Here is a 12,143-nt window from a genome sequence, read left to right as displayed (position 1 = left end):
CCCCAAATTACTCACCTGTGTTACTCACACATGAAGAGATTACCATAGATAGTCCTTGATTTCCTCATCTCTATCTGGAAGCTGAAGTCAATGTTTCATTACAGCTTTCCCTCCCACACCTAGGCAAGGCTCTATGTGCACTGGTGAATCATGTTGTTTTCACTGAAACAAAAATAGACTATACCTAGAGTGGCCATACATGTTCTACAGTTTGACTAGAATAGGTCCCATTTATACCTATGTCCCTGGTGTGATTCAATGTGGTTACTAACAGAACCCTGTTCCGTGCCTTCTCCTGGGGAGATACGAATGAATATCCATTTACTCCAGATACGGCACCATCAACAGACTGAAGTCCAGCTGAGTGAACCACTGATGCTGTTTATAGGAGTATGAGTGAAGGATTACTTATAAAGTCATTGATGTCTTAAAGGCAGCAGTTAAGGATCTTGTTAGTTTTTTATTCCTGTATCCAGATGTTCCAGGGAAGGAGGAAACCTCAAGGGTGCAGGGCAGGGCTGTAAGCTTCAGGCATAGGCTTCACCAACTATAGATAGGGCCCAATTCAAAGGAAGTAGCACACAACAGCCCCTTTGCCTCTTAGGCATCCAGGTTTAGACAATAACTTGTAAAACTAAAGTAATTATAGTGAACATGGTATCCAGCAACACTTACCACACCTCTCTCTGCTCATAATGTTTCCTTCCTTCACCTTGAAGCTCTACTCTCCCCAGAATCTTCCCTGGACTCCTTTACTGGGTCTTCCACACCCAGTCAGCTACTTAGCTGAGAAGCTCTTCACAGATTGAAATCATAGGTCCCTATCATAGTCTGCAGCCTCAAGTTTATGGCAAGTCCCCATCAACCTGTAAGAGAGACAAGTGGTGATAGACTTCTTGGTGGGCGTGTGTGCTCTGGCGCAGTGTTAGCAAAATGCATTGTTCATTTCTGTGGGAAGCGGCTATGGGTTAGTCTCACAGCGTAGCTTGTTCCCTGGAAGCTATTTCTTGGTACAAGTAAAACAGCTTCATTCAGGGGGAGAATTACTTTAATCAATAAACTGCAAATGAGCTAGGAATAGCTAGTTGGAAAGAATAGACTTGGATTTCCCACAAAACAGGGCCTGGAAGCTATTGTGGTGGATTCTGGTTCCTAGGGAATATGAAGCTTTTAAGTGGAGTGTGGTGCACACCTTATGTGTTCTCACGACAAGACTATACCTGGATCACCAAGTATCCTCCTCGTCATCGAGGAGGATGATGGCTTGAGAACTGCCGTGTAGACTCCCACTAGAGAGATGTGCAGAACGCTATCCTGTTGCCCTGTGAGGTTCCCTACACCTTGTTCTTCTAAATGAAGCAAGTCACTATATGAAAGTTTGACTTTCTCCTTGTGGGAAAGTAGAAAGTTTTGTATGGCCCTTGGTAAAGCAGCACCAGCATGTCCCAGGAATTTCTTAAAAATGCAGTCACCTCCACCCAGCCTGTGTGAGTTAGAATCTGCATTCTCAGAAGTTCCCTGGACAATTCTCATGCACCATTATAGCTGGAGAGTCAGAAGTAAATATAAACTAGTGCCTGAATCAGCAGTCCTATAGACCAGGAACAGCAATGAAAACCAGCCCACTTCTGAAGCACTTACCTATTTGTAGATAGACTCAATGTTTATGCATGTATTGCTTTTCATTGTTTCTAGTTTCTGTGTGGCTTAACAAGAACCAGACCAAGAGAGCCATGCTGAGGCCAAAAGGCAAAGTAAAACTGCTGGGCTGCCCCTAAGAGAGGGGAATGTAGCTCCACCAAAAAAAAAAAAAAAAAAAAAAAAAAAAAGCTTAGGGTTTTATATGGTGCTTTTACTTGGGTGGGGGTTTGACCGGACAACATTAAGGATAAAAGGAGCTATCATGGGCAAAAGGGACAAAGTAAACTTTACCAGGGGTTCTCAGCAGTTAGGATAGCAGGAGGCTGTGGTCAAGATATTCTACTGAGACAAGGGCCAGCAGGCTTATGAGAAGTACAGAACGTTTATTTTCCATTTTCCCAAAAGGGTTAGTTCCCACACAGGTCATCCATCTTGGTGTCTTAGGTGATTCCATCTTGGGCCAAGGATCTGGGTTAGCCCAACAGTTTCCACCTTTAATTCCTAATCACAGCATTACTAATATTCTCCAGGAGACTCAGTAAACAAAGAAATCAAGTCCTGTTTCAACCCACAATTAATCAGTTAGCTCATAGTCTCGGTGCAGCACAGACAATGTTACCGATGTTTTAATTGGACCCACACTTAGGCTTCATTTTTTACCCCCACATTGCTGGTCAAGCACCATCACATCAAAAGAAGGGAAAGAACAAAAGGCAAAACCAGGCAGTCTAGGAGACAGAGGTTCTCCCACTCCAGTGGAACCCGGGGAAGCTGAATCGTTTTTTGTTTGTTTTTTTTTTCTCTTAGACTCTCCAATGAACATATACGGAAACCAAAGCTGGACTTCACAGAGAGAACATGAGGCCACTACGCCCTTTGCCAGCCTTGCCTGGCTCCAGCTCTCTCAGAACACACTATCTTTTAGGGTTTGACCAACCTGGCAGGACCATACTCCTGGCATAACAGCTTCTCTCCCATTTCCCCAGGGTTTGCTGCCTGTCCTGCTAGTGGCCAGCTGTGCCAACATTTCATGAGCTGAAGAATGAAAGGGCTACCTGGGAAAGTGACTTGACAGAGAAAGGGAAAGGGATGCACAGGGCTGGGCCAACCACTCTGTGCACTAGGTTTAGAGAGAGAAGCTTAATTCTATTTCTATTTATTCTCATTCACTGGAAAGAGGTAGTGAAAAGTGGTACATGGTATTCAGACAAGGAAACACTAGATTTTCCTATGACACATAGGAAACTACATGTATCAGGGAAAGAAATAATACAATTCAGTATGATTCCAAGATATTATCTGTAGCCTACCCTAAGTATAGGGATCATGGGTTGTTTCTAGAACCTTCTTCATAAAAGGCAACACCTAATCAATATAAACATTTTGGACGAAATGCACTATAAAAAAGAAGTAATGAATATACTTGGTAAAACTGCAGTTGTAAAGTTTTAGAAAGAAACCAAAAGGCTGTAGGAACCAGAAGAGAATGAGATCAATAAGGCAAAAGGGGAAGAGTATGGAAATGTACCTAGAGTCCCCCAAAGACCACCAAGAGGCCAAATCTGATGCAAAAGCAAAGAGTCTTTTTATTTCAAGTTAACTCGGGACTCTCCATCCATCTGACACAGCAGCAGAGCAGGAAAGACCCTGAGTAGCAATGTGGCAGGTTTTTAAAGCAAAGGGGGCTAAAGTCTACAGACTATATAAGAACAGACTCAGGATTGGTTTATGCAAGTAGCAATTATGTTAGTAACTTTTAATTGGCTAGGGTTAGTTGGGGGTTACAGTTATCCTTTTTGGGGCAGGCCTGAACAAGTCCCATGCTTTGTCCTTGAGCTACCATGGAGGCTGGCTGGCCTTGCATGTTCACATTGACCCATGCACATAGCTCTAAGTTGGTGAGGGGTCCCAGATAGTAAACAATTGGCTGAACCTTGAGCAGTCCGAGTACATGCAGAAAGGGAGCTACTGCAAGGTCTATCTTTTGTTCATGGCCCTCCCAGAAACTGCTTGCTCAAGTCTCAGGAAACTGAAATTGAGACCTGATCTCTGAGAGAAGACTAAGCAGCATGTTATGGCATCTGCCTGGTCCTTTCAGAAGCACAGAAGGAAGCAAAAGGAAAAGAGAAAAGGACATCTTTGTGGCCTAACAGAGAAAGAGGAGAGAAGACAGGGAGTTTAGCTGTCTAGATGTGTAGACCTAGATGAGATGATCTGCTAACGTGTCTAACACTTCAACAAAAGGAAAGTTTAGGTAGGTACATTCTGAAAAATGTAAATCAAGTACCCACTTTGTACCTGGATGCATCCCAAGGTTTCTCCAGTCCACAGAATCCCCCTATGAACTATACTAAAAGTAAAAATGATCACCCAATACCAGCGAAAGCAACCCAGATTTGGAGTGGCTGGATGCCTCCCCAGCTCCACGGTTGCAAGCCCCACTTCGGAGGCTCTCATCAAATGTTTGCTTTGAAACAGAAGGACTAGAAGGGAATTTGAGCTCGGGTCTCTATCCCTTGGTTTCCTTTAAATACCCAGCAGCTTCCACCACTTCATCAAGGCAGGATTTCTCACTGAGACCCTCCACCCAAGCTTTCCAACTTTGGCCCCCACAAAGTGGTATCTATAGCCCCATGGCCCACAGGTATCAAGTAGATATGAACACTTGGGCATTTTCAGCCTGCAAATGTGTCCTGCATTCCATAGCTGGAAGCTCAATATTAAAAAAGGCAAAGTTAGGTCAGGATGTTTTTGTTCTCAGTAAAAATAATTACTGTGCAAAATGCATTGGTATAATCTATTGTGGTTCACCTGTTTTTCCCTAGCTTGTCCTTTCCCAGCTGGAAATATATGCCCCCTGCACAGCTAGTGTAGCCGACCGAGGCTTTACTGGGTTGCCCTAACCATCTGGAGATAAATTGATTTTCACTTCAAAGTCATGACTGCTGAGCTTACATATTTCCTAGAAATTGAAAGAAGAAAATTTAGCCCACTTTAAAGAGAAAAATGTCACTTCCTGATTCTGCTTGCTCAGAAAACCGTTCTGTGGGACATGATGTTTACTCCCACCTCCCATAATGCTCTATACATCCAATACAATGTGCAAGCCAGATTGCTCACATGAAATATTTCATTAGTTGGCTCAGAAATGAGCCATTTTTATAAAAGCAACAGCAACAAACATATTTCTACTGGGTGTGGTTGTGCAAGCATTTGATCCCAGCACTCATGTAGCTGAGGCAGGAGGATCATAAATTTGAGGACAGCCCAAACTACAAAATAAGTCCTGTCTAACAATAATAAATAATACTAATAATACTACTACAAATAATAATAAGTCAAAAACAACCTTCAGACCCCAAATTTCCAAAATGTGCATAGCCCTTCTCCCTCCTCCTCCTCACTTCTCCCTCATTATAAATGACATTGCTTTGTCCAAACTTTCTTCACAGTAGTTATCAGGCATCCATTCAGTCACTAGTGTGATCATTTTTGTCTGTTCTATTTAGAAGATATGCATGTTTGCTTATATGTAAAGGAAGAACTACCACAGGGAGAGACAGCATTGGAGATCATATATAAATGCTGACACTCGGTGGATTGTTGTAAAGTTAGAAACGTGAACAAATACATTGATGAGCGAATGACACAAGGTTGAAGTTTACCAAAATGCAGACAAGTTGTTGAATCCATAAAATAATTTTCTTACTCTAATCATCATTAGTAATCAGAGGAAGAAGCATGTTATAAAAGCCAACAGAGAAGAGGGGTTTAATGTTTACTGGAAGTGAAGGGTAGAAGAATGAACAATATTTTAATAGCAACTTGAAACATGTACATATGCCGGATGGTGGTGGCGCACACCTTTAGTCCCAGCACTAGGGAGGCAGAGCCAGGCAGATCTCTGAGTTTGAGGCCAGCCTAGGCTACGGAGTGGTTCCAGGAAAGGCTCCAAAGCTACACAGAGAAACCCTGTCTCAAAAAAAAGAAAGAAAAAGAAAAGAAAAAATGTACATACAAGTAATATTATATTAACTGAACAGGTTATAGCTGTGTATTTAGGGGTGTGTGGTGTGTGCACACATGCATGGGTCCATGTGTAGTAACTATTAGAGGAAAAGGCCATGGAGTTGGAAGATTGCCTAGTGTTTAAGATGCTCTTGCAGAGGACCTGGGTTCAATTCCTGACACCCACATATCAGCTTATGACTAACTGCAACTCTAGTCTGAAGTAATCAAATGCCTCCTTCTGACCTCCTCAGCAACCAGTTACATATGCTGTGCAAAGACATACATGCAAGCAAAACACTTATACACATAAATAATAAATTTAATGAATCTATTTTTAAAAAAGAGAGGTCATGATTTGAATGAGGGCTTCAAAAATTGAAATAAAAAATGTGGTGAACTTCAAGAGCGAGAGATGCAAGAAAGAGCTTCTGATGTTGCAAGAAGGATGCTGGCCTTACAAAGGAGGTGTCATGGAAGAGGTTAACAAGTACATGGGTTGGAATAAAACAATACACCTCTAGTACAGGAGTAACTCATTAGGATCAGAGGCTGAAAATGAGAAGAGGGAGGCAAGAGAAGCCTTATAAAATGATCCGGCCAGGATTCTGCAAGCAACAGCAGATGCTGACAGATTTCAGCCCAGAAGGGTGAAAGGAGTTGGATGGCTTACTAAAGAGTTGGTTGTGGATTCCTTCTTGTTAGTAATTTTACAACCAGTATAGAAGAAGTCAAAGAGGATACTGCCTCCCCACTACCACAAATGAACCCAAAGGATGGTAGATCAGCATGAGTTCCCCGTGTGTGCATACAGCACTCTGAAGCAATTGTTAGGAGCACCATCCATGTTGTGTTACAGTTACTTATTTAAATGAACTTCATAACAGCCTGTCCATGCAAGAAAAGATGACACTTGCCTCCCTCATTATTATCTTGATAATGTGATGATGCTTGCCTCCCTCACTGTTATCTTGACAGTGTCCTCCACATAGACTCTCTATGCTCAGTGGTGATGTCTCTCCCTGTACCATTACTTATCAGCAAGGAAGACTGTTTCCTCAGCTTAGTATATAAGTGCAGTGTCAACAGTATTCTGAAGGACAACTTCAAGCATTTGAGTTTTCTATACCAACTACACTGGGAGAGGTCAGGAAATTAATATATTTTAATCTCTTGCTTCTATGGTTGGTTTCCCACTTTTATCATTAGTTCTGTGTCATTGAAAATTAAGAAAGTAAATTTCTTTGTGGAGACAAGTTCTCACTAGGTACTCTAGACTAGTCCGAAACACAGGGTCCTCCTGTCCTTCTCTTCCAAGTGCTAGAATTAGAGGCATGCCTTGCAAGGTCTAGCTAAAATTACATTTGTTTATAAAACATGTTTGAATATTTCCACTTGTTACGGTTGGCTGTTATCCTGATTCCCCAGAATGGCATGCTGTAAATAATCCTCAGTCATTTTACATATTTCAAAGTATCTTTATAGCCAGTAAATTGTGTGTTACTATTTTTGAGTTCCTCTGCTTTTCATGAGCAAAGAGAGTAATATAATACAATATGCTCCCTTCTTTGCCCTAATGATCAAGAAGCTTATAGATATACCTGTCATATTCAAATGTATTTCTCAGTACATTAACCTTACTCCCTCCCTTCAAATCTCTGGCTTTATGTTAATCATTTCCATTATTACCTGTATATTTATTTTTAAATTATCTTAAAACATCCACTTTAATGCATATAAACAAATGCATGAAATGCTGAGAGTACCTGTGAATGTGTCTCCCCGATATTCTCCACCTCACCTTCTTTTCAGATGCTATGTTCTTTCCAACAGTCAGCTTTTGTATTGCACCAACCAGTACACATAGCTTCTTCACAGTGGCAGAATCCTTGAAAGAATCTTATTATATGAAAGCACTGGATAGAAAGATAAACATTCACAAGGATTTATGAAGGAAGCTTAAACCTGTCTCTGTTATTCCCCCAAGCCTTCTTGATTGTTTTGCTTTGAGTTAATTTCGGTATTCTAAATCAGGGGTCAGCAAACTCTATAAAAAGCTAAATAATAAAGATTTCAGATTGTATTGACTATGATGTCCTTATTGCAGTAACTCATCTCTACCATTATAGAAAACACAGCCACAGAACCCGCATAAGCAAACATTCATGACTATTTCAATAAAACTTTATTGACTAAAATAGGCGACTGCCAGATTTAACCATGGGCCATATTTCATTGACCTTGCCCCTAACCTCTAACCCTTTAACTCACAATGACTCTTAGAAAAGTGTCATTATGACTCAAGTCTAATGTCCAAGTTCTTCAGGTTAGCCCCAGAAAGATTGAAGGCTCACAATTTAAGGGGACAGATACCTCCTCCTCAAAAGGTAGTTTAATTCTTTGCTTTGTTGCTTAAAATATACTCTAAGTGCGTTCATCCCCTCCCACAAATACTACATATTTTTAAAAGTCTTTATTACATAGTGATAATTCAAGAGAACTATAGGTGCAAAATCATCTCTATTTTGTTCTAGATATATCGCCATCTCCATGACCAATAGTAGCTTTAGATCCCTCGGTTGTAACTGAGGTTAGATAGCTTGCTCACCGAGGCATTGGAAAAACAGTCCTCAAACCAGCACCTCCCAACCCCATGACTCTGTGGACTAACTTTATTCCTCTTTACTTTTTACAATAACATAGAAGAATAACAGTGTACCTTCCCAAAGCCTACCTTACAGGTTCTTTCTTATTCGTTACACTACTGTTTGCCAAATGCTTCCAGGATAGTCTGAGGTGCTTTCCCAAACATGGCTTCCCCTATGTCAACCCAGGCATCTGTTTCAGTAGCCCCGGAAGCTTTTAAACTTCACTCTTTTCCTAGTGATGCTGACACTGAAGGTGCTGAGCTAGAGAACACCCCTTAAGTGCTCCTAGTTTGTGGGATGGAGTTCCCAAAGCCAGGCTGTTAAGAAGCAATGAGAGGTGTGAGAGCTACAGCTGTGTCCTTTCTTCTTTTTTCAAAATGAGATGTACTCCTCAGAGGATGAGAAATTAGCTTTGTTTAACACAGTGTCAGGTACTGAAACCACATCTGAGCAACCACTGATACACTAGAAGGACACCAATGGACAGTTTCACTAGAACATGCTAGAATGGAAGTGCTGCTAGGCAGGTAAGTACAGAAGATGGGGACACAGGAAACAGCTGAAAATCAAAAGAGACAGAAATGCCATGGCACAATTCTTTTGTATACCCAACCCTCTAGAACCTTTCTTGTTCCATAAACACGAAGTCAAGATGATCATTGATTGAGGGTTGACCATTCATAGGCTCAGCCCTAAATCATGCAGATAGGATGCACGGATGAAGAGAGTAAAAAAGTACATAGTGTCTTTGAGACTCTGTCATCTCACAAGGTAGGCAAAATTTATACATGTTCACACACTCGTAAACAAGCTGAGCCAGGCAGGTAATTTAATAATTAGGTCACATGGTCTGTACTTGAGTATCTAGAGAGTGTGTTGGTGGGCTGCTGAGATGGAGGCAAGTTTTACCAGAGGAGGTGAAACCAGATGGCCAGAGTTCAGAGAGACTAGAAAGCCAGAGACGGAGAAGGCAAGAAAAACATTCAAAAGAGCCTGAATGGGCCCAGCATGGCAGAGTGAGCTGGAGAAAAAGTAGAGGGGGAAAGAAGCCTGTTTCTTTCCATCTCCATGTGAATCAAGTCACTCCATTTCAAGGAAAGGATGTGGTGTGCATGTTCATGTGAGGGGTACAAACATATGTGCAATTGTGCATATGTGTATGTGCAAGTACACAATAGAGGCTACAGGTCAACTTCTGTCATTCCTCAAGAACCACTGGCCTTGTTTTTTTTTTTTTTGAGATGGGGTTTCTCAGCAGCCTGAAACCCACTGATTAGGCTGAGTTTACTGGTCAGCAAATCCCAGGGATCCACCTGTCTTTGTCTCCGCAACACTGAGATTATAAACACATACCACTGTGCCCAGCTTTCCTTTGTGGGTTTTGGAGAGCAAACTTGGGTCCTCATGCTTGATCACTGAGAAAGTTCCCAACATTTCAAGTCACTTCATTTCAATGTGTCCATTTCCTTCTTTGCTAAATGAATAATTTGAGCTAAAAAAAAAAAATCACAAGGCTCTGTATTTTGTTTATCTTATGTAATGATTCTAGGTCTGATAAACCAAGCAATCAGTTAAGATCAGTCTCTCTGCCTGGCCCTCCTCTGCTCTGGCCAGCAAGTTCTCCTTTTTATTTTTTTTTCTTCCATTTTCCATTTTACACTTCCCGTGCGGTTTTACTTCCAAGAAGGATTTGAAAATCACTCAACAAGGAACTCTGTAGAACCCTTCTATTTGCATATCATGTGGCTTAAGTAGAAATAGAAAGGAGCCTATTGGCACAGGGAACTGACTCTCAGATTGGCTGGACCAAATTCTACCAGTGAAAAGCATAGAATAGTTGAGAACAATGGGAGTAGGGAATAGGGAGCCAGTGAAATTTCATGAGCAGAGGAGCACAATAGCAAAAGAAGGGAAATTTGCCCCCCAAACTGTTAGTGACTGATCTGAAAATCTCAACTGCTCAGAAGGTTCTAAGAACACAGGGTGATTTTCCCCCTTGTCAGCCTTCTCTCCCAGGACATTATACAGTATGCAAAACTGTAAGTGTAAGACAAACATTTTTTTCCACTGCCTGCTCAGACTCACGGGCCTTCAGGAAGACCTGAACTTTAAGCAAAGCCTTTTTATTTTTCAACACCCACAGCTTCCATTCAGCAATCAGAAGTTTTCCATTTTGATCAAAGGGGCTACAAAGAGAGGGGCCGAGGGAGCAACCAGTTCTCAGCAGCCCTGGGCAGATTGCCACCCACTCCTTGTCCGTACCCAGCAAAGGACAAGGCCTTCTCCCCCACTCAACCAAGTGCACCCCCAAAACTACTAGCTTACCTTGCCCTATATAAGCCAACAGGCAAACGAGTATGGACACATATTTCTTCCCAGCCCAAGCTCAGCTTGATACCAAGGGGGTTCAGCTTCCTTGAAAGTCAACTGCAGATACTGCCTGCCATGAAAGCTATTCACCAGATCATCCCTCACTGCCTCTCCAACCTCTGTGGATTTTGATCTTATGAAAACACCAGAAAGGGTCTCTGGACCATCTTCTAAGTCTAAGCTGCCTTAAAGAATGCTCAAAAAGAGGTCTACAGAGAACCAGGAAGGAGACTAACCCAAGGTTGGCTTTGGGCACAGCATTTCTTTGGGGCTTCTGGTATCCCCCATGGCTCACAGAGACAGACTTCAACTGAAAGGGAAGGATGCTGTCAACACCCAGGGAAATAGAAAACGAGGTTTCCGGAGGCCACATCTGGAGGCAACTATGAAACAGTGATAAGTACTTCTAGAGGTATTCTGAAATGAAGATCATTCATATCCACAGATGTGATCCAGCTCTATGTCCCAGGGACTCTATTTATTATATTAAATTCCAGACATGGCCCAGAGGGCAACTTGGGTTGTTTAACAGGAATTGTTCAGCAGCAGCTGCCAAGGCAGTTCCCATTCAGGAAGCACTCTTACATCATCGTGTTTGATCTTCTCAGTGACTGTAAGGCAGAGGGGGTTAAAGCAAGGGCTGTGGTGACTTTATTCGGGGGCCAAAGCTAGCCGGAGAAAGGGCTAAGGTGAGATAAGAGGTTTTCAGCCTGTAGCAGAGGATTCCTGCAGGCTTCCGGGACCATGCTGGTTTGGACACATCAAGTTCTTCCATTAGATTAGCACCAGTAGGTTTGATGGAGAAAGTTTTCATGCTTGCTGGGCCTCTGTTTCCATTCTGCAAAGAAGAAATGTTACCTGCCTCTGACACTGGTGATGACTGTGAAGTCAGCCATTACACCAAGTCCCCAAGACTGTACCTGAGCCAGAATGATGAATTCTAGCAACATCCATAATACGAACTCATCACAAATACGTGGAGCACTATTTGCACCCTGGCACACCCCAGAGACACCTCACACACATGCACACACATTCCACACCGCTCAGCCTCCCCGTCCTGACACCTCGCTAATTTCTTCCCCTTATATGAACTTTATGGCAAGCCAGTTTCCTCAGCAAATTTAACAGACCCCAAAAACACACTGCAAGAGTTTTAGGATCTTTAGTTCAAACGCGAATTGTTTACAAATCCCTAGTCTTTCACCATATCTTTGAAACTACCCTCAAATTTCCTACAGCCACAAGCTTGTTACCACGTAGGTGAATGTCCACACTGTGGGCTCTTCTTTCCCAAGAAAGGGTGTATTTCCAGCTTACAGCAGGCCATGACTGTCAGACAGCCCTAACAGTACTCGTACTTTTGACAAAGGGTTGTAGTCTCCCAGGGACCCAACAAAGAGACTAATCTGGAAGCTTTTTGGGGCCACCAGCGTGGAGAAGGCAGTGTGCAGAGTCCCCGCGGGAAGGCGTTCT

The sequence above is a fragment of the Peromyscus leucopus genome, chromosome 2, assembly GCF_004664715.2.
Source record: "Peromyscus leucopus breed LL Stock chromosome 2, UCI_PerLeu_2.1, whole genome shotgun sequence".
In the NCBI taxonomy this organism is placed as follows: Eukaryota; Metazoa; Chordata; class Mammalia; order Rodentia; family Cricetidae; genus Peromyscus; species Peromyscus leucopus.
This window is presented reverse-complemented; position numbering follows the sequence as displayed.